Raw genomic sequence first — 26,837 nt, 5'->3', positions numbered from 1 at the left:
AAGCTTCCCATATTTCTTCTGCTTCCAACTTTGTTTTTAATGTCTTTCATAATCAACACAGAAGGAGCAACAAACCTGTCATTTATTTTTGTGCTCATGTACATTATTACCCTCCCATCCTATTAAGTGCATTCTTTGTATGAAATTTAATTTAGCTGCTGCAGCTGTACTCATTCTTATTGCTTAAAATAAATATATTAAGAGGTGGGGAAAATGGTCAGGTATTCAAGGAAAGTGCTTGCACTTATGCTTGTTGCTGACATTTGCAGTGCTCTTTAAGAGGCCTGGGCTGTTGTAATATCTTTCTGCAGGATTAGATGACCTAAGAGGCTATTTCAGTCTCTAATTTCTGTAATTAAATGAACATCTCTGGTAACAGTGAGGTGGAACTTTAAGTTCTCATTGCATTTTCCAAAAGGAATAGGAGATAACCTGAGTGTCTTCAGCTATGTTACAATCACAGCATCAGGACTGGCAATGAGTCACCACTAAGGTCTGTGTGGCAGCTGCCACTACCCAAGCAAGTTAATGCTCTAGTGGGCTGATGTTTAATAGAACAGGTTTAAGAGAACAACTTTCATGGACTATTGAGACCATGTGACTTTCATGGAACTATTGAGATGCTTTAAGTAAAGCACGTACCTAAAAGTCTACAAGCTCAAGGTTTCATGTTGAATGTAAGTGGCATGAGTATGGCTTACAGCAACATTGGTATGGAGCAGATATTTGAGATATAGGACCTTTGTTAATTCTGTATTTGCACAGTTAAGGTTGAGATTCTTTGGTATCAACAAGGGAACAAATAATTAAGAAATAATACATTTTGATTTTTCCCTACGGAATTGCGGCATGATGCTGAAATTATTCTTAAGTGCATTCTTTAAAACAGCACTTGAAGAGTAAAGAGACTTTAAATCAGCAGGATATAGATTCCTGTCAATACCTCTTGAATAAAAGTCTTCACGAGCAAGAATAGTATTGATATAACTTTCATATCTTTTATTAGACTTCCACCATATATGCTCAGATTGGCTTTCTGATATCTACTCCTACCTCCTTCCACTTGGAAGCTTTGCTGTTACCTCTTACTCCCCTGCAAATTGCTACCCTTTCTAGCTCTAATGATAATAGAGAAGATCTGGGACATGACTAGACTACTGTGTCCTATGGCTTTCAGTGATCTGCCTTATGATGTGGGATAAAGTATAAGAAAAAACACAGATAACATACTTGTTGTGTGGGCCTCTCTGTTTCTGTCATGAAAATAGAGCATACAATGTAAAACATTTTTTTCTCTATTTTTCTTTTTATGTACAGGTTGAGTTGTGCTGGGAATTTGGCTCCATGGCATGTTTTCTTGTTTTGGGGATGTAGCATCCTGCATACTTCAAGAGTTAAAGTAAATTGTTGTTTGTCAGTGTTGGGGAAAAAAGAAGATATAAAAATGTGGGGAAGGAAATGATATGCTCTGGATAGACATCCAAATGATACATATACAGGGTGATGATATTTGAAGCTTAGGGTGACAAAGTAGAGAATGATATTTCACACTGCCCTGTTGTATGTGGGGCAATGTAATCCATCAACTACTTTGATAAGCTTCACCAGTTTTTTGGAGACTGTCGTAATGATGTCATGAGCTGAATCAATTTAGGCATTCCAAACAAATGTTCTTTAAAATGCCCAAGTGATGTATATGATGTATATGATTGTTATGTTTGTGTCTAGAGATCAATCCATTTTTCTTCATTTGTGTTATGCTGTGACACTACTGCAGCTTCTGGAGTTGCATTTCAGTAGGACTTGCTGTTGATTTATTTTTAATTTGATCTTAATCAGCTCTGCGTTTCTATCCCCTTTCTTTTTGTCCTTTTATTTACTTAAGTATCAGCACAGTTCCTCAGTAAGAGGCTTGGAAAGAGAAAGCTCACATTGTCTGGCTTCAGTAACCATCAGCTGTATTGCCACATGCACATCTATCAAGATTAGCTACTTTTCCAGTACATAAAATTCATTTATGTAACAAGAAAATCAAACAAACACCACTGTGTTTTCTTAAAATCTCTGGTGTCCATGCCTTTCTTTGGCCACATAAAAATGATTTCTGGGAATTTTACAGCATAAAGTTTAGCTGTTATGTTAAAGTCTCAAGTGAACTGAATAAAAAGACGGACCTGTCAATATCCTATCTGAAAAGGGAAAATAGGTGAGGTTGCCTTTTGTTTGAACAATGTGAATTTAAGTAAATGCTTTGTTATTTCAATATCATTTTACATCTGATACACAGATGCTTGCCTGGCTCTCTCACCAATGAAAACACATTAGTCTCCTCCAGTTGTCCTGGAGCAGAGGTGTAGAGTGGTTTCCCATTCGGGTCACAGCCACCACTCATTTATATGTTCCTCCAAATGGCACTGATTGTCCAAGAGACCCTCAAGAGGCGAGTCAGTGATCTATCACAATTCAAAAGCATGAACTTAGCAGAGAATATAGCCAAATTCAGAGCAAAGGGCAAACTTGGCTGCAGGGAGTCTGGGACCTGTGTCATACCTGTGGCTGGAAACCACACTGTTCACCTGGCTTGTGGTGGACATGGTGTTCTCTCCTCACCTTGGGGAGAGCTGAGGAGCTGAGTAAAGGTGAGCATAAGAGGGGCCAGAGCCATGGCTGAGACCACAGGCATCTCTTCAGGGGAGGTGTGGTAACATAATGGGGTCTCTTTTTTCAATGATGAGTTTTGGCTGGAGTGTCCTGCTTGCTCCCTTCTCTGAGACCCTGTTCTGAGTAGGGTGACCACAGGGCAAGGCACTACAGATACAGCTGAGCAGGGCTGCCTGTTTCTTCCTCAAGCCCTTACACCTGGCAAATATTGACAGGAGGACTGTAAGTCTAAGGTCTGACTAGTCATCTCTATAGAGGGACACCCTCCTTTCCCTACCATGATCTCTCTTCCTCCTCTTCTTCATTAACCTTTTCTGTGCCCAGGATCCTGCCAGTTTGTGCTTTCAGTGGGGTGTCTGATCAGGTTCCTGGAGTCCCTCATACCACAACAACTATCTAAGTCAGTGGGAAGTTTTCCATTCCCCCAGTTTTCAGAGAAGGACAGCCCTAGAGGAGGTTGCAGCAGCTCCCCAAGAAATAAGATAAGAGTGTTACTGCTTCTTATGTTTTATTTACTTCAGGCATAATCATACCCTGCCTGAGAAAAGTTCCTAGTAAAGTATGAAGATAGACATTTCAGAGAGGAAAACTAGTGCCAAGACAAGCTTTTAAGGCTAAAGAATACTATGCAGGATTTATTTTAGGTGGTTTCTGATTAACTGTTCATCACTATTTTGTCTGGATCACAGCATTGGCAGTTTTGTATAGTCAGCTGTTTGGATAGCATGCTCATTATCCAAAGGTAAAAGAACTGAGGGAAAAATGAAGAATTTATTTTTTGCACTTTTTTGCTCTGGCAGATTATGTTCCTTTATTGCATATAGATCCTTTCTAAAATTAACAAGGGTTTCTGAGTGGAATACCTGTTAGGAGAAGCAGGAATGGACCAAAATTTAACTATTTCCATAGATTTATGGGTATCTGGAGCTCAAGAAAACATGCTATGAATATATGGAATTTTTTGTGCTGGTCTTTTCATAATTTGATCCATAAATAAATAACATTTGATTCTCCGGTCCTCATTTCCCAATCTACCAGTATCCTTCATCTTCATTTCCCAGTGGAAGTCAATGACATGCACTTTGGCATGTTCTTTTTTGGGGTGGTATTTCTACATGGGAGCCAGGATATGTGTGTGTGAGTGGGGAGGGGAATGACGGTCACCAAAACTGGGAAATGCTCCTGGAGCCCATAGAGCAGACATAGGTTATGTCAATATCATGCCATGGGTCACAGTTTAAAGCATTTCCCAGAAAATAGTCTGAAACGATTCTATTCAGGTCAGCTCCAGTGCTGGGGAGACATGAGAGGGGATTATCTAGTATTTTCAGGGCAAGTCCTCTACACGTTCCCTAACATGGATTTTATTTTTGGAACCTCTTCCTTGAGAAAGCAAATGAACAAATAAACATGCCTGTGAAAGGTGATCTATGGGGGCACACCTTAATTTAGAAGGTGTGTTTAAAAGGAAAGGTAGTTCCTTTTAACAAACTGAGTTTGAGCAAGGCATGAATGTGTTGTGAGCACTATTTTGATGATTCTTTAGCCAATAGCGTTGATTTGAGGAAGGACCAGGAAGATAGGGTGTTTCAAGTTAGAGCTGAAGAAAGCTATGCTGTCTTCTGTAATGTAAATTTCTGCAATGTACTGTGTTTTGTTCTAGTTAGGGTTGTAAATCCTTCATTTCCACAAGCACTAAATCCACCTACAAATTTTAAAAAGTACCCCTAATTTTTTCTGAGTGTTGTGTCACAGAGGGAAGCTGAAGACATGACAAATACTTGGGCTAAATGCCTCCTTTGGAGTAACTGATTTAGATTAAATATCTAAGGAATGTTAATCCTTTTAGTTTTAGTCATGTTTACAACTAGCCATTTTAAAGTGGTGTAATGTAAAATTTCAGATATCACTAATCTGTTGAGGATGTAGAATGATTTATCAAGTTTTTACCTAGTATCCTTTTAAGCTCTCATCATTGCATGATTTTGCCAGGCTTGCAGTATTTCACAAATGCAATAGGTTCCTTCAAAAAGCCTTGCAAACCACTGCTCACAGGTAGTGTAATCTGACACGATCCTTGTAGGCTTTTGTTTACTCTGCACGTCCACTAATAAATCCTCAGCAAGCTCTTGTTTACTGTTTGAAGAAAGCTGGTTTGTGAAGATATCAGTGCCACACAATCCGTGGTACTTCTGCCCCTTTTAACTGCAGTCTGGAGCAATACATGTCAAGCCTCCCTGAAGGATGGTGGACTGCAAAATGCAGCAGTAAAAAGACAATACCTAGACATTTAAGAAGTCAAGGATTTAAAGAAGCAACCAAAATCAATCAAACCTTGATCTAATGGGTCTGAAAACAGTCATAGAGAAGCTTCAGGCACTTTGACTTGAAAGGTACATCGTATAGTATAGCTGGGGTCTTTTACGTTTGGCAGGTGGAAAGCTTTTTTATGTTTCTAGAAGGCAATGTTAGTATGTGTTTCCAGGCTCATGGTCTTGTTTTGCTGCTGGAAGGAGATACACGCTTCTCGGAAAAATGGGATGAATAATCCCTTGCCTCATTTCTGGGCCTGCATTTGTATGGGAACTGTAATGACTGGAGTAGTTTGCTTCAGGTAATTACTCCAATTTCACCAGTGTATTAGGACAGTGCCAGAATTTCTTAGAATCCTTTGGCTATAGGAAAAAAAAGAAAGCTGAAATCAGCATGAAGTTGAGCTTATTCAAGCCTTTGTGACTTCCTGGCTTCATCCAGGCTGTTAAATACCATGAGAAAAATCCCTTCTTGGGATGTCTGATACTTCTGATCTTGGCATTGTTCCAAAATGGAAAATTCAGGAGCACCTGCAAAAACTAATAGAATTTGAGTTTCAATTTGTCTGGATTTTGTGTGAAAGGCTCTGGTAGGGCCGTGTTCAATCTGAAATGCTTTCCTCTTTGCTGAAATTAAAATGTAGGTGTGAACATAATGTGTGATGCTGCCTGGTTTAGATGGTCTCCTGAAGAAACCATATTATCTTGGGCTGATATTGAAATATTCATGGCACTGTAATTCTTTCTATCTGTTTATTTGTGCTATTTCTCACTGTATCTTAGATGGTTTCCATCTTGATTTAATATTTAGGTTAAACTGCTAGACAGAGGCTTCTAATATGTGGATACACGTTTTTCCTTGAAGACTTTTGTTTTCTGATTAATTAAAAATGAAATCCAGTGAGTCATATTCATCACACCTAGACTTTTGCAATGTAGACACCCTGACTGTCTTGAAATCTGTGGTGAGAAATAGATATTCCCAGAGGGCAATTCACTTGACCTATGTGGTTTCTTACTTTGGGAGGTGATTCACACTTTAAAAGTTACTATTTTTTTCAATGGACTGTAAAAGACTCTATATGACTAACTTAGACCAGTACTTCATACTTCTAAGTCATAGATGTCTGAAGTCCTATCAATCCTACCTTAAAGCTCTTCTGTGTGCATGGAAAACAGCACAGAACTGGAGTGAAGGGTTGGAAATTAGGGGCTTGTTAGTTCCAGCATTATTTTGCCGAATTTGATTAAGTTATTCCAAGTGTGTATTAAGGATAATATAATTAGGTAAGAGCATTGTGTGTTAGATCCTCTGCAGGTACAAAGGGTGTAGCTCTTAGTAATAGAAACTTTCTTTTGCAAAATTGTAGACAAAACCTAAATGTAATTGTATATAACATGTTTATTAAAATCCTGTATATAAAAAGAGCACAGGGAAAAAACACATACATACAGGTGTGGCCCAGTCTAAATCCCAAGAGTAATAGTTTGAAAACTGAAAAGTCAGTAGTGGAATTAATAATTTCTTCAATGGTGATATGTTTGTCATTATTTTTGCATTCAGACCAGCTTAAAGGGAAACTGGATTCAGGTCTGAGGCCCTCCTCCAGGTGATCTCTGAAATAATCAGTGATTTTTTTCCCATAAGTTCAGTCCACTTCCCAGTAACTTCCTGCAAAATTTCAGAGGTCACTGGGAGGTGAAGTAACTTTATAAATTTCAATCTGGCGCTTTATATTTCCAGACTGATTTTATTGGCATAGCACTACAAAATCATACAAGTCCCCCTTGCTTACCCATAAAGCATCAGCCAGAGAAGGTGACTGATATTTTGCCAGTATAAATGCAATTATTCACTTAGTTTTTAATATATCAATAAGAATTAGCAAGCAGGATACCTTCATGTTCATTGGGAACCCTCCTTTAAGCCGTTCTTCAAGAGGATAAATGCATGCAGCCTGCCTTTCAACTACTCCATAACTACATTTATTATGTCTCAAGGAGGAGGCATTTGGCACTTAATTTGCAAAAAGCATTTTGTCTGAATTATGTCATGTTTATTACAACAGTATTATAACATTATTCTTTAACTTTGCAAGGCAGATTCACAGCGTAATTTGATGGTGGATCTTCTGGCAGCAGCTCACATTCAGTTTTTCTCCTCTTCTTTTTCTGGTGTTTCTCACACCCCAGTGTTAAAAGACAGGTTTTGAAAGCTGATCCAGAGGGCATGCCTACGTTTAGCAGGGAAATGGGATTCCTTCCTCACTGCGCATTCTGTAATTACCTAAGTATGCACAAAACAGTGTGCGTTGGGCTTAGTGGCATGCTAGTGATACATGATATGTTACATGAATTGATGTGTGAGATTGGACTGTACTAATTGAACTGATTAGACAAATAAATGGAACAGTAGTGAATTGTTTGCATTACCTGTATTTGGAATTTGTAAATTTGCTCCAGATATTTTGGATTATTTTCAAGCTATGATGTGCTGTTTGTAGACTGTCAATTTTAACTACTCACTTTTCAGAGCTTGCAGATTAATCATGGCGTTCAATTTTTGCTCTCTAATTGGATGACTGAAGCCTTTTAACAGTTGAATATTTTTTTCTGGATAATGAACTTTGGGTATGAAGTTTTTAAGAGTTGGGGACATTTTAAAATGAAATTATCATTTCAATATTTGTGCATAATGCATACTGTAAGTACAAACCCAGTGTATTGAATTCAAGCTGTGTACTAGATAAAGTGTTCTGTGGATCTTTTTCCATCATTCAGCTTTAATTAATATATCTACATCTTGATAATGGTTGTGTGTGTCAAAAATCCATTAGAGTTAAAGATCATCTACCATGCAAGAAATATGTTTGTGAAGCTCTTCTTTTCATGTTACAGAGTATCTGGAAAATGGATACTAAGACCTTAAACAGTGACATGCAATAACCATCTCAGTATGGTTCTGGAAAATGTGTCAGATGGAACAAGTAATTAGTAAGTGGCATGAACAAAGAGAAATCACTCCTAGTTAAGTAGAATATTGTAAATAATGGATTTTATTCAAACAGGCAAGGATCCGAATTACTATAAAGTAAATATCAATTATTCATTTAGTTTAATATTTTATTGCATCCCTCATAAACATTTACATTAGAACAGCAGTGAACGTACCCTAGAGATTCAGACTAAGCAAACAAGCTCCACTCCTGCTTCCTAGGCTTACAGGCTGACTGTCCATCACCACGTAAGCTCAGGATGAAATGAGTTGAAAATTGTAGCACTTGCTGAAACTCCAGGTAGCGCCAAGCTGCTCCATCATACAGGGAGCCAAAGGAGTATCTGAAACTATAATGCCTTGCTTAGAGTGAGATGCCTGGTATAATAGTATCATTTAGACGGCATGTTTGTCTAGTGGTGAAGCAGCATGAACTGACTCATATAAGCACCTGTATATGATAGTTTTGACGAATCAGACTGAGACACTACTGACTTACAAGAGCTTTGCTGTAAGAGAAAATTGCCTGTCTGACAGTGCAGGACACTGACATCTTCTCCTCATTTAGGGCAGAAGGGTCTAGAGTTAGATGAAGCCCTTGCATGGGGTCTCTGTGGGTGGGTGAAATGTCACTGGAAAGCTGCCAGGAAGGAAAGCTCCACCAACTTTTATACTTACTTTCCTACCCTTGCCCGAGCCCTAGTCTGAGAGGATTGACTCTGAGGATATGCAGATGGTTCACTTTTTGTGGCTTCATGTTGCCAGCATTTTCATTACTATGTCTACATTGCAAGTTGCATCTTAGACTAGAAATACCCAAGGCAGCTTAATATAACCTTGCTTAGTACTGGAAGGCACCTAGCCATAACAGAATGGACTTCTACAAAGCCTGATTTATTCTGATTCTTATTTAAGGCTCGTTAGAGTATTTCTGAATGGTAATTCAATCAGCTGGCTGTGTAGATATACTGCCAACCAGGGTATTAAGTCATGGCTATTGTCATAGCCATGCTGTGCAGCGCCTACATATATGCTGTAAGAAATGGACTTAGGCAATATATTCGTATCTCACAGGTCATTAAACAGGCATCACATATCAACAAGCTTCCATCAAGATCAAGTAGGACCAGAATTTAGGTAATGCTGAATACCATACTCTACTTAAACTCTTCCTTGATTAATTTGGAGCACTTTTGTGGGGCTGTAATTTCTCATTTTAATACTGCCTTATTTAGCAGTTTTCCCCCCAAGTTTTCGGACTTCTAATTTCTGTTTTAATATGTGTGATAAAGTGCAAAATAAAAATAAATGGAATTGGAGGAGCAGCTGTTTTGAGTGAAATCCTGGACCAAACATCCTGAGAATAAGAGAGTGAAAGCTTCTGGCAATCTTACAGAATGATGTTATCAGAAAGTGCTTATTCCAGAAGAAGTAGCTAAGTTATCTGGACAAGCTACTTGATGCCTCACTGTTTGACTTCTGTGATTGAGGGCCAGAGTTTCATATAGTGTTTGGAAGCCTGAAGTTGCAGGAAGGTATTTTGGGAGGTTCTGCCAGGTTTTGAAATGTGTATTTTCAAATATCTAACTCTCATGGAAAACCTCAATCTGAAGATTCTTGAAAACTCTAAGGGTGGCTTCATACAGTCTTCATGCCCTTTGGATTGCTCTCCCAGCAGCATACTCAGAGAGAGATTTAATTTTCCATCAGAATTATTGGTGTATATGGGAGCACAGTAAGCTTTAAAAACCTCTTCACCCTCAGGACAAGTTGCACTCTTCAATGGAGCTCTAGATTGACACCAGCCAGATAGCCAAGAGATCTGGGCTGTGCACCTAACCCACTCTTTGCTTCTCTGGGTGAGCATGAGGGAGCCAACTAGGCCAACACTACAGCTAGAAGCCAAATGAGTTTGGGTGTCTTGTCTTCCTGTTCTTTGGATTTACCTGATTAACTTATTCCGTCTAGTTCTGAAGATTTGGCACGTGAATTTTTCAGATCATAAGCTCCATGGCATGTGTAATGATCATGGCTATATGTTTAACTATCATTACTTGGCAATGGTTTATCATGACACAAAGAGTTCATCATAGTTGTAAGAAAATCGAGTTATTCTGAGGAACCAGCTCTTTCACTTAATTCACAAAAGATTGGATGTGAACTGGACATACAAAAATTAAATTCACTGTAAAAGCTCTCATCTGAGATGTGTTTTTCCTCCTGGGATTAATTTTGTTATTATTCTGTTTGAATGAGACAAAATGCCCTTTGTGTAACACTTTATAATTCAGTTGTTTTAAAAGGCTCTTGTGGAATATTACAGTGCCAGTATTTTATTGGAACAATGATATTTGAACAGCTGAAAATGGTGAAGATTTCATGGAAATAAAAATGGCATTAGAATTCTAAATTTTTGAAGACTGGGGCAAGTGGGCACTGGCAGTTCCCTGTAGGTGCCTGAGGATGCAGAGATACACTTTCCAGGGGTATTTCCTGTATTAAATTTTACCAAATGGTGGATAAAAAATAATGGGCTGTTTATCTTTTCAGGACAACACCAGGGTCACCAGAATGCCACACAGTAATTTGCATCAGCCAGCCAGGTCTAAAGAAGTCTTTGTCATTGGAAATCTCACCTGCAGTTGTTTTACTATCTCCCATTTTTACTATCCAAGATGCAAGTGTCTTACCTCACATGAGGTGCACTGACAGCTGTCTTACTATGCCTGCAGCACAATGAAGTGCGTTTTCTTCCCTTGAAGAAATGTTCCCTGGGTATAGCACTATGTTATGCTTGAAAAGGGGGAATGAAAGAGTCAGACAATCTGACTGTGATAGGGAGGAAGAAAAAAGAAAGAAAGGCACCTCACTTCAAAATGGGAGGTGGCAGGAAGATGGATGAACTGAGGAAGATGAATTTGGGAAGGGAAATGAGTTCTTTCAAAATGAGTGACCATGCTTTCCCTTTCATCTTGCTCACCGACTTCCTAGGCTTGCGCTTCCCAAGCTCAGGTGACAGATGAAGCATGCACTCCTGGCTGGAGGGGCAAGGAGGACCGTCTGTCAGGGGAGGCTGGAAAGCAGCACCTTTGTGTCCCTGCCATGGCTAGCAAGGAGATGAAGTCTCACTTTCACCAAAATTGGGTCACATCAGCCCTTGATTGGTAATGGTTCTGCTGTAGGTGCTAATGGCAGGTATGAGTGTGTTGATTAAAGGTTGTCTACAGCCTCCACTGCTCCTTTTGTGTGGGTAGAGCTCTGCCATGACTGTGTCCATCTGGAAGGGCAGAAGTGAGAGCATGGACAAGGTGATCAGGACCTCACTTCAGCAAGGTGGTGAGATGTATATGAATCCGAGCATTCAGCAATGTGAGAATTGTGGACCCATCACAGAAGTATCCCTGAGAGCTGGGTCTACCTTCCCAATTCTGTTTCTTTCTGGGTGAAAGTGGGAGAACAACCATCTATTCTTTTTGATGTTCACTTAATACATACTTCAGATAGGACCTTTCTTATTTCCTTTGTAGGGTTATCCAGTAAGTTTAGTTTGTGAGGCAAGATGAAATTCTTCCATGGTGAAAGCTCTTCTGCATGTGCCAAGTATTAATATTTTGAAAATATAAACTGTATTTTGTATAAAACAAGGCTCTTGTGCATAATTGTATTAATTTTGGCACAATAACTTCAAGGACAAGCATGCCAACTCAGTATTCCTGGAATAATAAAAATAAAATATGTGATTTCTTAAGATTCTGGTTTTGGTATATATTTTGAGGGCCCCATCTTAAGCTAACAAGATGATGTAACCTGTTTTTGTCTCTTCCTCAGCAGATGTGCCTCAGGGCAAAGGTTGGTGTTCAAACAATGATTTTATTTTTTCAAAACAAAGTTGATTGTAACATGAACTGCCTAATCTTAAGAAGCTTTAACAGGATGTTTCGTAAATGTCAAAAACGTTAACTTACAACCAATGCCTGTGATATCCCAAAGAGACTGAGTCAAGAGCACATCCTTAGTAGCTTTACAAGCTCTAGATTTGCTTAATTTAAATTAATTTTAAGCTCAACTGAAGTTTAAAATTACTGAAGCTAGCTAATGCTATACTCTCTAAAGACTATGTGTGTGCCACTGGCATTACGCTTTTAATGCTGAAGCTTCTTTTACCTGGAGTGTAAGCACATGATAATGAGAACAGGCCCTTCTGAGTAAAAGAAAGATTATCAGTCTTTCACTCCCACAAATAATATTTTTTTTTTTTTTCTAGTTAATCTGGAAGGGGAGGATTGGTATGTTATCCTTAGTGCTGGTCCCAGAAAATAAGTAGGAGCTGCAATGAACAATGGCATTGGGTGTAATGGTGGAATTGTCACTGGTTTTGTGTGTTCTGCCCTCTATATAGTTGGTCTGGCTAAAGGGTTTCATCAGTGCTGTCAGGCATCTTAGTTTGTTCTGATGTTTGTCACACTGTAGTTCTATTAGCCACAATTTTTTTCCTCTTTCTGAAGTCTTTAAAGACTCTACAGAGTCTTTACAGAGACTTTTTTTTTTTTTTTCTCAGAGAAAGAAGGATAAGTGAAAGAAACTCAATGATATTTTCATGGTGTCAGGGATTTTTCTGATTTTTTTTTCTAGTAAACCATTAATGTGTATATAAATATATATAGAGAGTACAGTCCAAGATGGCATGGTAGTCAGGTTTCATTAGTAGTTTTTAGAATGACTCATATAACTCACTCAGCACATGTAGAGAAACCCTTGATATCCCATTACAACATTGTGTAATCTCTTGTAAGCCCCTCAAACTAACCCGTCAGGATGAGTGCACACATACATGCGCACGCCCCCTCCACTGCAGCAGATGCACTGGGAAAGTTTAGCTAACAGCCCTGCTTCCCCCTTCACTTATACCTATGAATCTGGTAATTTGCTAAATCTTATGAGAGCAGCTCAGAAGGTTTAGCACTTCTTTTCCCCTTCATGATAGCAGAGTGCTAAAAGTGATCGTATGTCCGTAACATCAGGATAAAATATTCTATCTCTTTTCCAACATCTTAACAGCTCTGCTTTCCCTAAGATTAGGGGGTGAAAGTGGCAACAATAATGCAACTGACGTTTATGATAATGCCACACGCTGTCACTTATAATCAGATGTACTATAGGATTAGCAGTAAATGTTGTAAAAATGCCAGGAGCCTCCAATGTATTGGGCCTGATTCCTTATTTTCTTATGCCAGTGTTAATTTGTTGACTTCCTCTATATGCGCAGCATCCAGGGATTTGTAAAACTCCCAAGGCAATCTTAGGCAAGTATAACTCATGTCCCTGCCCACTGGTTCTTGTCAGAAGGGTGTAACTTTGGTGGCAAGCTCTGGTATCTCTTCAGGGTGATTTTTTGGGTCTGTTTTATGTTTTTTTCTGTGTTGTCTGAAAACTGATTTAATCAGTTCTGAGTACTAGCAGGCTTTCTGCCATCCATGTGTCTACCAGAAAAGAAAGCTATTCAGATGTTCAATCTCTTCAGCTGGAACCTCACATACAAGGGCATTTATAAGCTCTCATGATGAAGCCTAAACCTGAAAAAAACTCTCACTGATGTGTAGTATGTTATCTGAAGATTATCAGAATTTTCTTCTTTCCCTCTCTATTTATTTCTCTGTATATCTGTATATAACAAGTATGGTATGAGTTTTGAAAGACACTGGGCATTAAGCTCTGACACTTTAGAAACCTTCTATCACTCTGAAGAACTTGGACTGAGTCTGGAGGAATCACAGTTAGCAGTGACCTAATAAATCTCTATTATCTTTCTGATTCACTAAGTAAAGGCAACTTCTTCCTTGTGTTTTCCAGCATCCTTTAGGGCTTTCCATATTAGGTAGGATGCAGCAGTAGGGAAAACAGCATTTTTTTCTTTCAGTAGGGACAACACAATCATAAGGCACAACTGGTAGCTCTTTAAATTGTATGTGGAGTGTGAAAAGTGATCTGGAAAATAGCAGCTTTTTATTTAACAATCCTTGTCCTTTGGTGTGATGTGAGGGAGAAAGAGGAAACTAATCTACTTCTTGTGCATTGTGCAATGTCAACACTGATACATTCCGATCAACTGCACTAATAATAAGTCACTGAAATCTGAGTTATACATGGGTAGCAGAAGGTATAATTTGTAGTCAGTGGGGCTGCACAGGTATAAATGAGAAGTTACCTTGGTCTGCAGCTCTCTTTGTTGAGGATGTTCAGTGAAATGAAGGAAGTTCAGCTTCAGTTTCAGTGTGGATTTACAAAGCTTTGCAAATTGATGGAAAAGCCATAATTAGAGTGAATGCATTTGATATGGAATTGGGATGATGATAAAAAAATCGTGATTTTTGGAGAGCAGAAACTGCAGTTTAATAATTGGGACATTTTTGGTCATAGTAAGGAAAGTAATTGACTGCAGATGGAGAGATCTGGGCAATATACATATGTTGGCAGTAGCAGCTTTTAGATTCAGGGGTGCAGTGTATGGGACTGTGCAGTGTGGTTATTCAAGTTTATAAGCACACTTTTATTAGCATGTAAATTTGAATGCCAAAGGCATAAACCATGCTGCTTTTAACCAAACCAAACCAAACCAAACCAAACCAAACCAAACCAAACCAAACCAAACCAAACCTTATTTGCCAAGAAGATTTGAAAGAGGCTTTTAAAAACCTTCCCCACTATAGCATGTGCTTTTCTTACTTCCTTGAAATATGTTTTTCTCAGAAAATAAAATTTCCTTCTCCTTATTTTGCAGGCTTCTGATGTGCACTAGGGTGGCTTAGTTCAAGTCCTTTGGTCTCAACCGGTGGTATTTCTTGCAGCTGTTTATATGTAAATAGATTTGGTAAGCCAAAATACCTCTTCCCCTCTTCTCCTCCCCTCTTCCCTTACTTCTGCCTCCTTTGAATGGTGTCGAGGGGGAGAAACAAAGTGATTTCAGGCAGAATGTCTATTTGAATTAGAAACTCCTTAACAGATATTTTGTGCACTCTAGAAGTCATCAATTGGTCCTCGCTCCAGATTTCTAAATCCTCACTCAAAGTGCAGGTTTAATTTTCATTTGGAAAGATTAGGAACTTGGTCTCTCTCACTGCTAGTGACTATGACAAAAGCATCAGAAATGAAAACAGGAATGAGAAAATGTCATCTTTGTAAAGAGGAATGGAAGACAACTGGGTGTAATTATACTCAGTGCCTTGCTGGCAATATTTAATAAATAGTTTCATCAGTTATTCTCACATAAACTGGCTATCTTTTCTTCCTGCATGTTTCAGCTGAAAACATTTTACATATTCCCCTGTATTAATGGAAAAGACTGCACAAGGAGAGAGGCAAATTTTGGCTGATGCCTAGTGTTGAGTGAATAGAAAGTAAAAAATAAAACTATTGCACTCAACATCTGGATTGGCCTCAGCAGAGTTGAATGGAGTCCAAAATGTTTCCAATCTTGTGTGCTGAGTAAAAATTACATGGAAGTCATCTTGGAAGTGAATACTCTTAGGGGAAAGTATTTTTTGGCATTCATATACCTTTATTTCTTCAGCAGAATGTTACTTTGAAGTTGTGGAAGATAAGGAATTTTTAGAATTTTCCCTCATCTTATTTTGAATGCTTAATATTTCTAAACACCATTATAGGAGGGAAATAAAATGCTAAAGAATATTAAAGAACTCTTAAATTCAAGAGACCTGCCATGAATTATCCATTCATACAAACATGAATAAATAGCATTATATCAGTTGTGTAAGCCATTTGAAAGAGCTGGACCAGCTACAGAACATTAGATTTGCCATCAGGTACCTAATCTGACATTGAAGTATATTGTCTTCCCTAAATCCAGTTGTGTGTGTGTCTTATTGTGCTGCTCTCATTCTCTGATGTTTTGTCAGCATTTGTTATGCTGCCATAATGCAAAATAGGATGTCAAGTAAGCAATCTGAGTTTCTCAAGGCAGGTGTTTTATCTGTAAGATACTGGTCAAATCAAAGAGTTACTGATGGAACAATGGACTTATTTTTTCAACACGGACCCTTTTTCATCAATAAGCAATAATTTGCGGGATGGAAATGCTCCCATCCGGAATTTAATATCCATAAATTTTGGGAGGTCTCTTGAGAGAGCAGACTGTTAGGTAGGAGCTGTGAAAAGGCAACTGCTCCTACCTGTGTGTTGGAGTCTGGTTCTGATTGACTGGCAACACAAAAAATCAATAGTTTTCTTTAAGTGAAGGTCTCTTGGGGTTAAGGAAGTGCGGAGACCTGATAACTTACTAAACTGTGTCTCTGGCCACCACCTGCAATGGCAGCAATTAAACACAACCCACAGCTGGCAGTTAATCCCAATTTGTTCCCTTGCCCAGGTGTCCATGAGTTAAAATTTGGTGAAACAGGTATGCTTGAGTATGAAGTATGTAAAGCATATCAGCATGACTCTTTTCCCACATTTTCCAAGCAGTAGCAATTACCAGCTTCAGTGCTATTTGGCATTTCTGTGTAGAATAAACTTTGTGTTCATATAAAAGTTCACAGCTCCTAGGTTTCAAGACTATTGTACTGAAATCTCTGTGTTTTCTCTGACTCAGAGGTACTTGAGAGTCCCAGGGAATATGATAACCTCTTTTCTGGGAGTAGGAGAAAAAAGAAAATGAGGTTGACTGAGGTTGAATAAAATACTCAGGGAATATATGAAGCCACAAAATCAGGTATTTGGTGATTTGTGGGGAGTCTGGAGACCATAATCAACACATACCCAACTTCACAAAACTGGTTAGATTTGGCACAGAAATCAGAATTTGACTGTGCTCCTCCTGGTCTGCTGCAATTGAAATCTCAGGTCTTGCTTGTGTTTCCCATGGCCAGGACAGATTGTCCTCTGACCTCTAATAGAAGGTGTCTCTATAGGCACATAGCTATTGACCTGGCTTCAAATGTGGTTTATATAGGCCATTTCTGGCTGGTGGGTACATAAAAAGCAGAGCTTGCTCTCTCCATGGCTTCTATAGAAGCTATAGGCTTCTATTGCAATTACTTTACTACCACTGCGCAGCTTGATGAGAAGGGACGTCCATGAGGGATTTTCTCCATGTTGATTTCTGATGGGTCCCCTGCAGCCCCAGTTTAGCCAGTAATACCCTTACAAAGTGTCATTATTGATTTCTCTCTCTGATGGTTCTCACAAGCTGTCATTGGCTTGGTAGTCTGCAAAGCACTAGTATAGTGAGGGTTAAACTTAAATATTATATCTCTTTCACTGTTTGCTTTTTAAGTTTTGAGGAGCCTTTTAAATTTTGTTTCTCTGGCCAAAGTAAGTCCAATAATTATAAACTGTTCTTATTTGAATCCAGATACTGAAAAGAATAGGCTGAAGTTAAGACAGTATGATTGGCAGAAGGAAAATGGTAAAAGTAATCAGTATTTACTTTTTCAGATTTTTGTTCTTTAAAAGCATTTTTGGTGGAAATGGTCTGAAGGGGGAATGAATATGTATTTCCATATTTATAGTAGCACAGTTAACTCTTCAAAAATTTTTATGTGCATATGCATGCGTGTGTGTGTGTATAAATATATTTATATACCCACATTTACTACATTCTGACTTGTGAACTTTTAACAGTATTGGTTCAGGCTACGTTGAAGTGTGTGCGGGTATGTGTATGTATGCCCATACTAGGACATATTGAGGAACTGGGAATGTGTTAGCTGTTTTACTTGCCTGAAGCATGACTGACAGCACTGTTGTTTTTCTCGCTGGTAGCAAGGTCAGTGGGCTGCATGACCAAATTAAATATACTTTGTGGGAACTGCAACAGTTCACTCTGCAGTGAGCTGTGAGCAGAGTAGGGTATGCCCAGAATACCCAGGGCCAGAATATCACCCTTTGTCATCAAGTGCTGCTGGCTGTGTCTTCCTCTTCTTCAGCCCTGAACATGAAAAATAGTAAATACACAGTTCATTTGCTCTGCCTTTCACTTTCTGTGTATTAAGTAATGAATTTGCTAACTGTGACACAAAGCTGCAGAGCTTGACTCCCACTGGAATTGTCTATTAGAACATGCACTTTCCTATAACATTCAATGGGAACATCTTCAGTAGTGGTAAAGTTATTGCACCATATACATATACATATACGTATACATACATAGTGCAGTATCTGGATCTGGTGTTATCAGGTATCTTCTTCTGTCCATTCACAAGCCTTCAGGAAGCTTGGCTGAATAATGCACTGAAATATCCACTGATTCTGATATGGTGCACTCAGTGATTTTCAGTAGAGGTGAGGTTTCAATTACAGGCATTGAGGACAGGGAAAGAAGCTTTTGGAGCTATGTTTGAAACCTGCAAACTTTGTCTTGGGGAAAGAGCTAATTCAATAAGGGCCCAATGCAAACTCTCCTGAATTCAGTGGAAAGGATCTCACAGAGTTCAGTATGCTTTGGACCTCTGTCTAGTTGCAGTGTTTTATAATAGCTCTAAACTTAATACAGGAACTATTTACAATTCACAAATAACTGTGATTAAGTTAGCTATCTAAGGCAGCTGGCAAAATTTTGAAGGGTGACCATACATATGGTTCTATTTATAAATAAGAAGTGATTTATTGAACTATATTACTTTTTTTTTTTTTTTTTTTTTACAGCAAAGAAGTTACTCACCTCAAATTTTTAGTGTTCTAAAACATTTTAAAAGCAATTCTTTGGAATTCCCAGAGCAAGTACGCCTGAGAATTAAATGTAGCAAACAATGACACTTAACTCTGTCACACATACATGTTGGACATTCATTTTCTAAAATGCCCTTTCATAAAGAAGCTCTAATTGTAATAACTTCAAAAATAGGTTATAGCTTGAAGCCTTAGATAAGTATTTAAATGACCAATAAAGTGAAAGCATGATGAATGTTTTATTTTCTAGTCTGGAAACAGATCTTCAACAAAGACCTCTTCAATAACAGGCATAGGGCTGACTACTACCAGTGGCTGTACAGTACAGCAGGAAATTTTGGGTCAAACATCTGGACAAAGCTTGCTGAATTCTCTTCGTGAGTGGATTTCCCTTCTCAGTTTAGTGGCAGCTGTCCCTCTTCCTCCCCTCTTTGTGTGTGCAAAGCTTGGACACACGCTTTTGACAAGAGCTCAGTCATTTGCTTTCCAGAAGCAACTTCTCTGAATTTCCTCATCATGAGATCATTCAGCTAACAGCATCAGTGATTGCCATCAGTCATTTCAGACACCTTCATCAGAAAGAATTGTCCATTGGTGTTGCTTGCACGAATTGATTTTCTTCTTCCTTTGGGCTTCTTCTTGTTAGGAGAGTTGTGAAGCTTAACATGTACTTGTGAAAATGCCTTAAGATTAATGGGTTAAAAGGGTTCTTTATAATAGCATAGACATAATGTGTTCTTTCTACTAAACATTCTTTCCTCGTGCTCCAGAAGTCTCTAGACCACTGTATATTAGGCAAATGAAGTGAATATAACAGGCAGGTGCCTTGGGACCGTCAGGTTAGCTTTTACACGGATAAGTATTTTTACACAGTTTATTTAAAACTTGGAAACCGTAACCAATCAAACTTACAAAGATTTCATGAACTAATTGCAAATATTTTATTTCTGCATACTTTGGGATGACAGGTATAATAGTCACATCTTAGTTTGGGTTACAGCAGAATGCATTTTGAAACCAATTAATAATAGGTAGTACTGTGCAAGCTCTGCAGAGCACAGAGCCTGCTGAGCAAGCTGTCAGATATTTGCCACAGCACACAGAACCCTAGCATAGTCAAATGAAAAGGAAATATAGGCAGGCCCATAAAACGAAATGGGAACTCAATGAATCACCACTTAAAAGCTTGGTCTCCACTGGCTGCAGTGAATGGTTTAATTTTTTTTTTTTTTTTTTTTTTGCAAATTAAGCTTGTGCATGAATGAATGTGAAACTCCATGCATGTTGTGTACACATCTCTTGGTTGCACATGCAAATTGTCACTTGGACATGCATCTGTTTGGTTAGATCAGCAACATGGTTGAGCTTAGCAACGAGCTTGGAGATGAGACAAATTGGCATGGAAGTGTAGGGAAAGTTTCCACAGCTGCTGTACCACTCCTTTAAATAGGGAACATTGGTTTTGTGCACTTCTACTTTGGCACCTTTCACAAACTTTGCTTGCACACAGAAATGTTTGATTAAAATAAACTTATTGGGTGGGATTTATAAAGCTTGGTCTCAGCTACCCTTGAGTGGCAATGTCTAACACATTATGAATAGTGCAGTTTTCAAATAATATCCAATTTGCCTGTCTGGTTAGGTGTATCACAAAATATGGAGGGCTTTCCCCCCCAAATACACATAAAAGCCTTGTTAAAAAAATAAGAGAGATTCCATGAAAATGTGGTTACCATGGTTATGAAAACAAATTGGGTTTTTGCAGGTGCAAACAGTCTATTAGTGACCTAACTGATCATTTGTTCATGCAGTTATTTCCACACAAATCTGTGGCAATTGCATGGAAAAAATTATGTTCAGTGTGGTGCCCACATCTTGGTGATTCTGATCTCGAGGCATCAGGAGAAGCCAAAAGTTCAATAGGTTTCAGAAAAGGCTTAGAGATTGTTTTGGATAATGAGCTTATTTACAGTGACATTAAGAAAAATGAAAACGCCTTTTACAATGTCTGTGCAAGTTCTCCCACCTGGGGGGCAATAAAACTGTATCACTCTGATGGTGAAGGAAAAATTATTTTTGTGAGCAAGGTATCCCATGGCAGACCAGTAACGGTTTATCCAGACCATCCTTGGTTCATTCTTAGAGAAGGAAATACAGACTAAATGGTTTTGGGCTTCAGGACTCTTAACTGTTACATGTCTTGAGAGAAATTTGTGTCTAATTAAGCTGATTATGATATTGTTTGATCTTTTAAAAATAACACACTGTTTTGTTCCTTTTTTCTGTGGTATGGATGCACTTAAAACTGTTATTAGACAACCATGTTTATGAAACACCTTTCAGTGAATGTATCTTGTTAAGTAGGTGTATTTTAATTATTCGATGGCAAATCATTAGCATATGAAGCTGATATGAAGAAACTACTCTGACATTATCAGTTGTGCAAGTCTTGAATTCAAGTTGTGCATGTGATCCTCAATCAGACAGAATTAACCAAGGTAAATATGTTTTTTAATGATCCCTATGATGTCTCCAGTTAACTATCTAGATGTGGAAAGACTAGGTTTCTTAAACTTTGATGAACAAGTTTGAGTTTGAATTTAGACATTTAAGCATATCTTACCCCATTATGTGCCTGCCTAATCCCTGATACATGTCTGTGGGACTTTACAGCTTTGCATTCTTGATGATATTGGCAGTAGATCCCAATGAAAAGTTCACAAAAAAAGTGCAAACCTTACTGTTGACTCTGACTGGCTTTGTTCTGCTCTGGTTGTGCAGATTTCTTGTGCACATCTGACAGTAAACTGACAGTCTTTAGCACTGGTGTTCTCTCCAGAAAGAAATGGATATTTTCCAGAAGGAAAAAGTCCCAGGTATTAACACCTAGATAGGAATAATCAGCTGCACAAATATAAAGCGGGAATAACTGGTTGGGCAGCAGTTCCCTAGAAAAGGCTGCGAGGACTTTAGAGAGTCCTATCTGAATATGAGCTTACGTGTCATATTGTTAGCAAACAAGCCAATCATTGCACTGTTCTCATGAGATAGATCTATGGTGTGCAGAGGGTATGAAATGATCCTCCTTGGCATTGCTGAGGCCTCAGATAGAGCACAGTTTCCCACTTTAACTTTAAGAAATACATGGACTAGCCGGAGAGCCTGGAGGAGAGAAAACAGAATGATCAGAGCTATGAAACATGACTGTTAAGAAAGTTTGAGTAAATTGGCTTTTTTCAGCCTAAGGAGAAATTTTTGAGGACTGAGGAGGGTTATCATATAGTGATGTGCAAATAAATGAAAGATTGCAATGATGTGGAAGAGAACCATGCTTTCTGTCCATGACAGATAAGAGAGAAGCAATAGGCAAGGCAACTATGAAAACCTTGTAATGATAAGGACAACAAAGTCTTAAAATGGGTTACTCACAGAGGTTATGGCGTTGCAGTTGGTGCATATATTAGATAGACCTTTGTGAGAAATGAGACACATATCGCTGGTTTTATTTGAGGTGCAGCAAATGGTATAGGTGATTGTTCAATGTTCATTTCCACTCCTGCAACTCTGAGATTTACCAATAGGTTGTCATAGATTGCTCTGTCAACTTAAGGCAATGCTGTTTTAGAAGATGAATTGAATCATAATTTCAGTAATAGTGTTAATTAGACATATGTCTGGTGGTTTTACTGTATGAATATGCACCTTAACTACCTTGATAAATGTAGCAAAGATGGGAATAGGAAAGCTGATGTTTCTTTCAGTTTCTTTTTCTCATTTTTTCTATAATGCCAATGAGTTTATTGGCTGATGAGAACTAGAAACGTCTTGTTTGCATTTTAACCTTTAATGATAACATTGCAACAATATGGTCATGCTCCTGTCTACATGAAAGACAGATTGACCACCAACCTCCTGGAAAATTGAATGACTAATTGAGGTGAATTTGAAAGCCACAGAACATGTGTTTAGGTGCATTTTATTATTTTGCCTATTCCCACTGTAAAGTCAGCATCACGGGACTTCATCAGTCCTGATGATTTCTCCTTCTGTCTGAGCCCCTCATCTTCAGCTGTCAACACCCAGCCCATTCATCACTAAGGCTGTCAGAGCTGACATCTGTATCTGAAGGAGGAAGGATGGTGCACATGGAAGGATCTGGACAGGTTGTCTCCAAGCTCACCTTTAGGAATGTCAGTTGTTTTGTATTTGTAGCATTTGGGTTTGCTCAGAGGTCAGCAGCATTTCCAGCAGTGAGAAAATGCAGCCTGAATAAAAACCAGAAAGTTGAAGGAAGAAGGCTTGGCTTTTTGTGCTACTGCTACAGACGGGCCTCCTTTAGTGTTTCACTATAGCAAGGCATGAAGCTGCCTTCTATTCTGCATGCATTCTTTTGTCTTGTTAGCTGGAAGGAGCTGTAGGGAAAACAGGAGTTTTGGACTATCTTCTATGCTCAGTGGTGGTGACAATGATTTCAATCTGCTGCTTAGAAGTTAGCAGATTTTTCTTTATATAAATTCTTTATATAAATAATCCCCAGCAACTGGAAATCATTGATCACTGCTTTTCCTTGACATGTATAGGTGAACTTTCCACAGAGGATAACAGCAAATAATTTCCTCTTACTCATGAAAGATGATCAAGTGGAGGGGTGAAAGATCCTTCCTAGACAGGAATGATCACATGTACTGAAAAACAACAGGGCCTATAATAATTAGCATAGCATTTGTGTATATGTCATTTCACTCTGTTAGCTTCTGTAACAGGCGGACAGAATTCAATGCTAGTGTCTTCCTGCTTCATATGCTGAAAGCCTGCTTTGTGACAAGTAAAGTCCTTCTGGGGCAAATGAGTCAGATGGCCAGTTTTTTCCAAAGAGACAGTCTTGGCAGGTCTTTACCTGGTGCCTTGAGGCAGGAAGCTAGAAGAAGATTCTTAGCATTGTGAATGTACACAGTGGGATCAATTTTTTTTTAGAAAAAACTACTCCCTGATGCCTTACAATTTTAGAGTAAGGGTCTTTATTTCAGATTTCTTAGGTTTAGTGTAGCTGTGTTCTCAAAAGAGCATTTTAAAACCACCAGTAACTAACACTAATTCCACAGTGAGTTCTGACTCTGGTAGGTGTCTGGAGCTCTTTCTAATTGGTCTTAGCACTCTGACAGGGAGAGCACACAGGTCTGCCTTTGATTTGAATTGGAACTGAACACTTGGATCAGTGAAAACATTTGACAAGTACAGCTGTCCTATTTGGGATTAGGAAACTGTTATGTGACAACAGTAGAAAAATCATTCAGAGTCTCACTTTTTTTCTGACAGTGTATGATTAGACTTCATAGAAGAATAAAAACAATACCTTGAACCTTAAAGTTACTCTACCCACTTCAGTGAAAAGCTCTTTCCTTAAATGCCCATTCTAGCTGACAAAAATTCAAACAAACCATATAGGACTCATCTACTATTTCCTTGGACTCACAGTTTTCTTCTGGCAGGTATGATTTTATGGCAGCAAACCTTAAGCAAAAGCAAGAAGAAACTGGAGGAATCATGAGTTCAAAAACTGTTCTGACATGTCTGAAACATTTTGACATTTTAAAAATGGTTTGTTTTCAAGTATTAATAGTGGAAGTTCAGGAAATTAAGGGCTAAATTAGTAAAGTAGCAAGACATGATGTCTGACTGTCTAGGTACCAATGTTTAAGTCATATCCAAGTAAAATAGTAAAATAAACAGTGTCATTGCCATTTCTCTGGCCCTGTGTTCAGTTGGCATGATCTGGCTGTACTCATATGATTAAGTTTTGCTGGTTTCCAAAGCAGGAAAGAGTTTGGGTATGTCTAACTGCATATCTGGAATAGCTCCTGGGTTAACTTCTGAATCCTAACTGGGATTTGATTGAGAGACTTTTGGGTGATCTGGGCAAAACAGCATGCCAGAGGCTGTTCTCACCATTTAGCAGTGTAGGGAATGAGCTCTGATACTGTGACCATGAGCCTTGCAATGTATTTCCTGCTATAGGGGCAGCCTGAAACTTGGGTTGATCTAAGATAAGTTTTGAGGGGAAACAGACTGAAGAGGGGTTTCACCCACCTGCATTCACTCCAGCCTACTGCAAGGCTTTTCACATTTTGGTTAGTCTCACTGCAGCACCTACCTGACTGTGGATCCTTCTGGATTTCACTTTCCCTAGCAGACTCAGGTATCCCATGTGGTAAATTGCTAGAGTGCAGTGAGTACGCTAAGGTAGCATTGCCTTCCCTATTACAGCATAACGGTAGTGCTGTGAAGAATCTCACAGAGATTAGGTTGCATACACAGTCAGATGTAAGGTCCCTCTCTCATCTCATGTTGTCTTAATTCAAAATGTTGACACTATCTTTGGTGGTACCTACAAAGATAAGCAGGACAGTTTTTCCTTTCAGAGCTCTTTCTAATTTTGGAAGTGCAGCCAGTCCTTGATGAACCATGACTCAGGCTGGACTCAGGATGAACCTCGTGACTGAGGCAGACTCAGCAAACACAACAAACTAAAGACCACGATAAAGGCTTCGACACTGGAGAATGAGGAGGTGCCCATGGTGTCATGTACCCCCACTAACACAAAGCACTCCATCTCTGTGTTCCTTGGGAAACATCATGAAGCAGGTTAGCCTCCCTTCCAGCATGTTCCCAGCTCATACATAACTGTCTCTGCCACAAGTTTCCTGTGTGACACTGAGCTTATCACATGTGGTACAACTGCACTCATCCTGACTTGGGTGCAGTGTTGTATAGTATCATTGCTGAGGCGAGTTACTATCTCTTCAGGGAGCTGTGCTTTGTAGTGATTTCTAGGCAAAGCAGCTCATTTGGAACTAGTCTGGGATTTTTATTGTACAGTGTACTGTACAATATTAACATATCCTTGATTGCTATGTGTCTTTTAAAATAAGACTAATAATACTTCATTTCTTTTATTCATTGATTTTATTCTCTATTTGGATATTAAGCTTTTCAGGACAGCCTGACTTTCTTATGTGTATAAAAATGCAATGTCTAGCACTACATAAAACAATAATGTAATACAATTAATAATACCATTATGATGACTCTGACTGGTGTTAAGAGCTGGTGGGTCATTATTAAGAAGTTGTGAATTGCTTTGGATAGGTAAATAATTTTGCAGTAGAATTTCACTCCCTGCAAATATTAGGTTATGTTATTTTTCTTTCAGGCAAAATTTCAAGTTTTAAGTGCTTACTGTTCCTCAACTTCCCTTCCTTCCTCCCTTCCTTCTTCCTTCCTTCCCTCCCTCCCTTTCTCATCCCTCCCTCTTTCCCTCCAGGGTCGGATCAGACCAGATTTGAAATCCTTTTTGACTTGTGTATTTCCAAAATCTCCAGAGAGTTGAGGACTCCTGAGGAAGCTTCTTATATCTAGGTTACTGTATGGCATATGTGAAAATACACTTCTTGGGCACCACTCATGGATCTCTTTGGAGTATGTTGTTGATCCCTAGGAGTCCATGTGTGAAAAGTTCAAAAATATTCACATAGGCAATTATCACAAACACTGATGCTTGTAACATCTGTATTTTTTGGTGAAAGCACCTTCCAAACTTTGTGAAGGTTTCTGTTTTGTCTGTGTGCATGCATGTATAAGTGTATTTCTGAGACTTGTGAGCTTTATGACTCATACCTGTCCTTCAAAAAAATTGCAGGATCTTTATAGTATTGTTGGAGCACTTTATACCTGATGCATCCTGATATTATTACTTCAGGTATTAATTAGATAATAAATAAGAAATTGCAAGTTTTTATACAAGAACTCCTTATGGCTCAGACTTTTAACCCCAGTCCCTGGATTCAGAGCATAATTACTCTTAGCATAAGACAGGTGATAGCAACCTATGAAACCTTTTCTGATGGATGACTGGGAACAGAAATAAAAACTCTTTTCTCACCAGCACTTCTGGGCATCCCACAATGTCATCTTTATCTATTCAACCTTTAGGTGGGAGCGATGGGATGAGATTTGACTGAGTGGCAGTGCAAACCTCATTATCTTCCCATATTATGTCATGTTTTTCTGGTCACTTATCAAATATATCCACTGGTGAAGAACTGTATTTAAATTCCATTGGAAAAAATCTGGAACAATTCTGCCAGACTGGTATTTTCTCATCTGTTCAGTTAGCACAAATCTAATGG

This window comes from Strix aluco, chromosome 3 (genome assembly GCF_031877795.1).
Source record: "Strix aluco isolate bStrAlu1 chromosome 3, bStrAlu1.hap1, whole genome shotgun sequence".
NCBI lineage: Eukaryota > Metazoa > Chordata > Aves > Strigiformes > Strigidae > Strix > Strix aluco.
Note: the sequence above shows the minus strand (reverse complement) of the source record.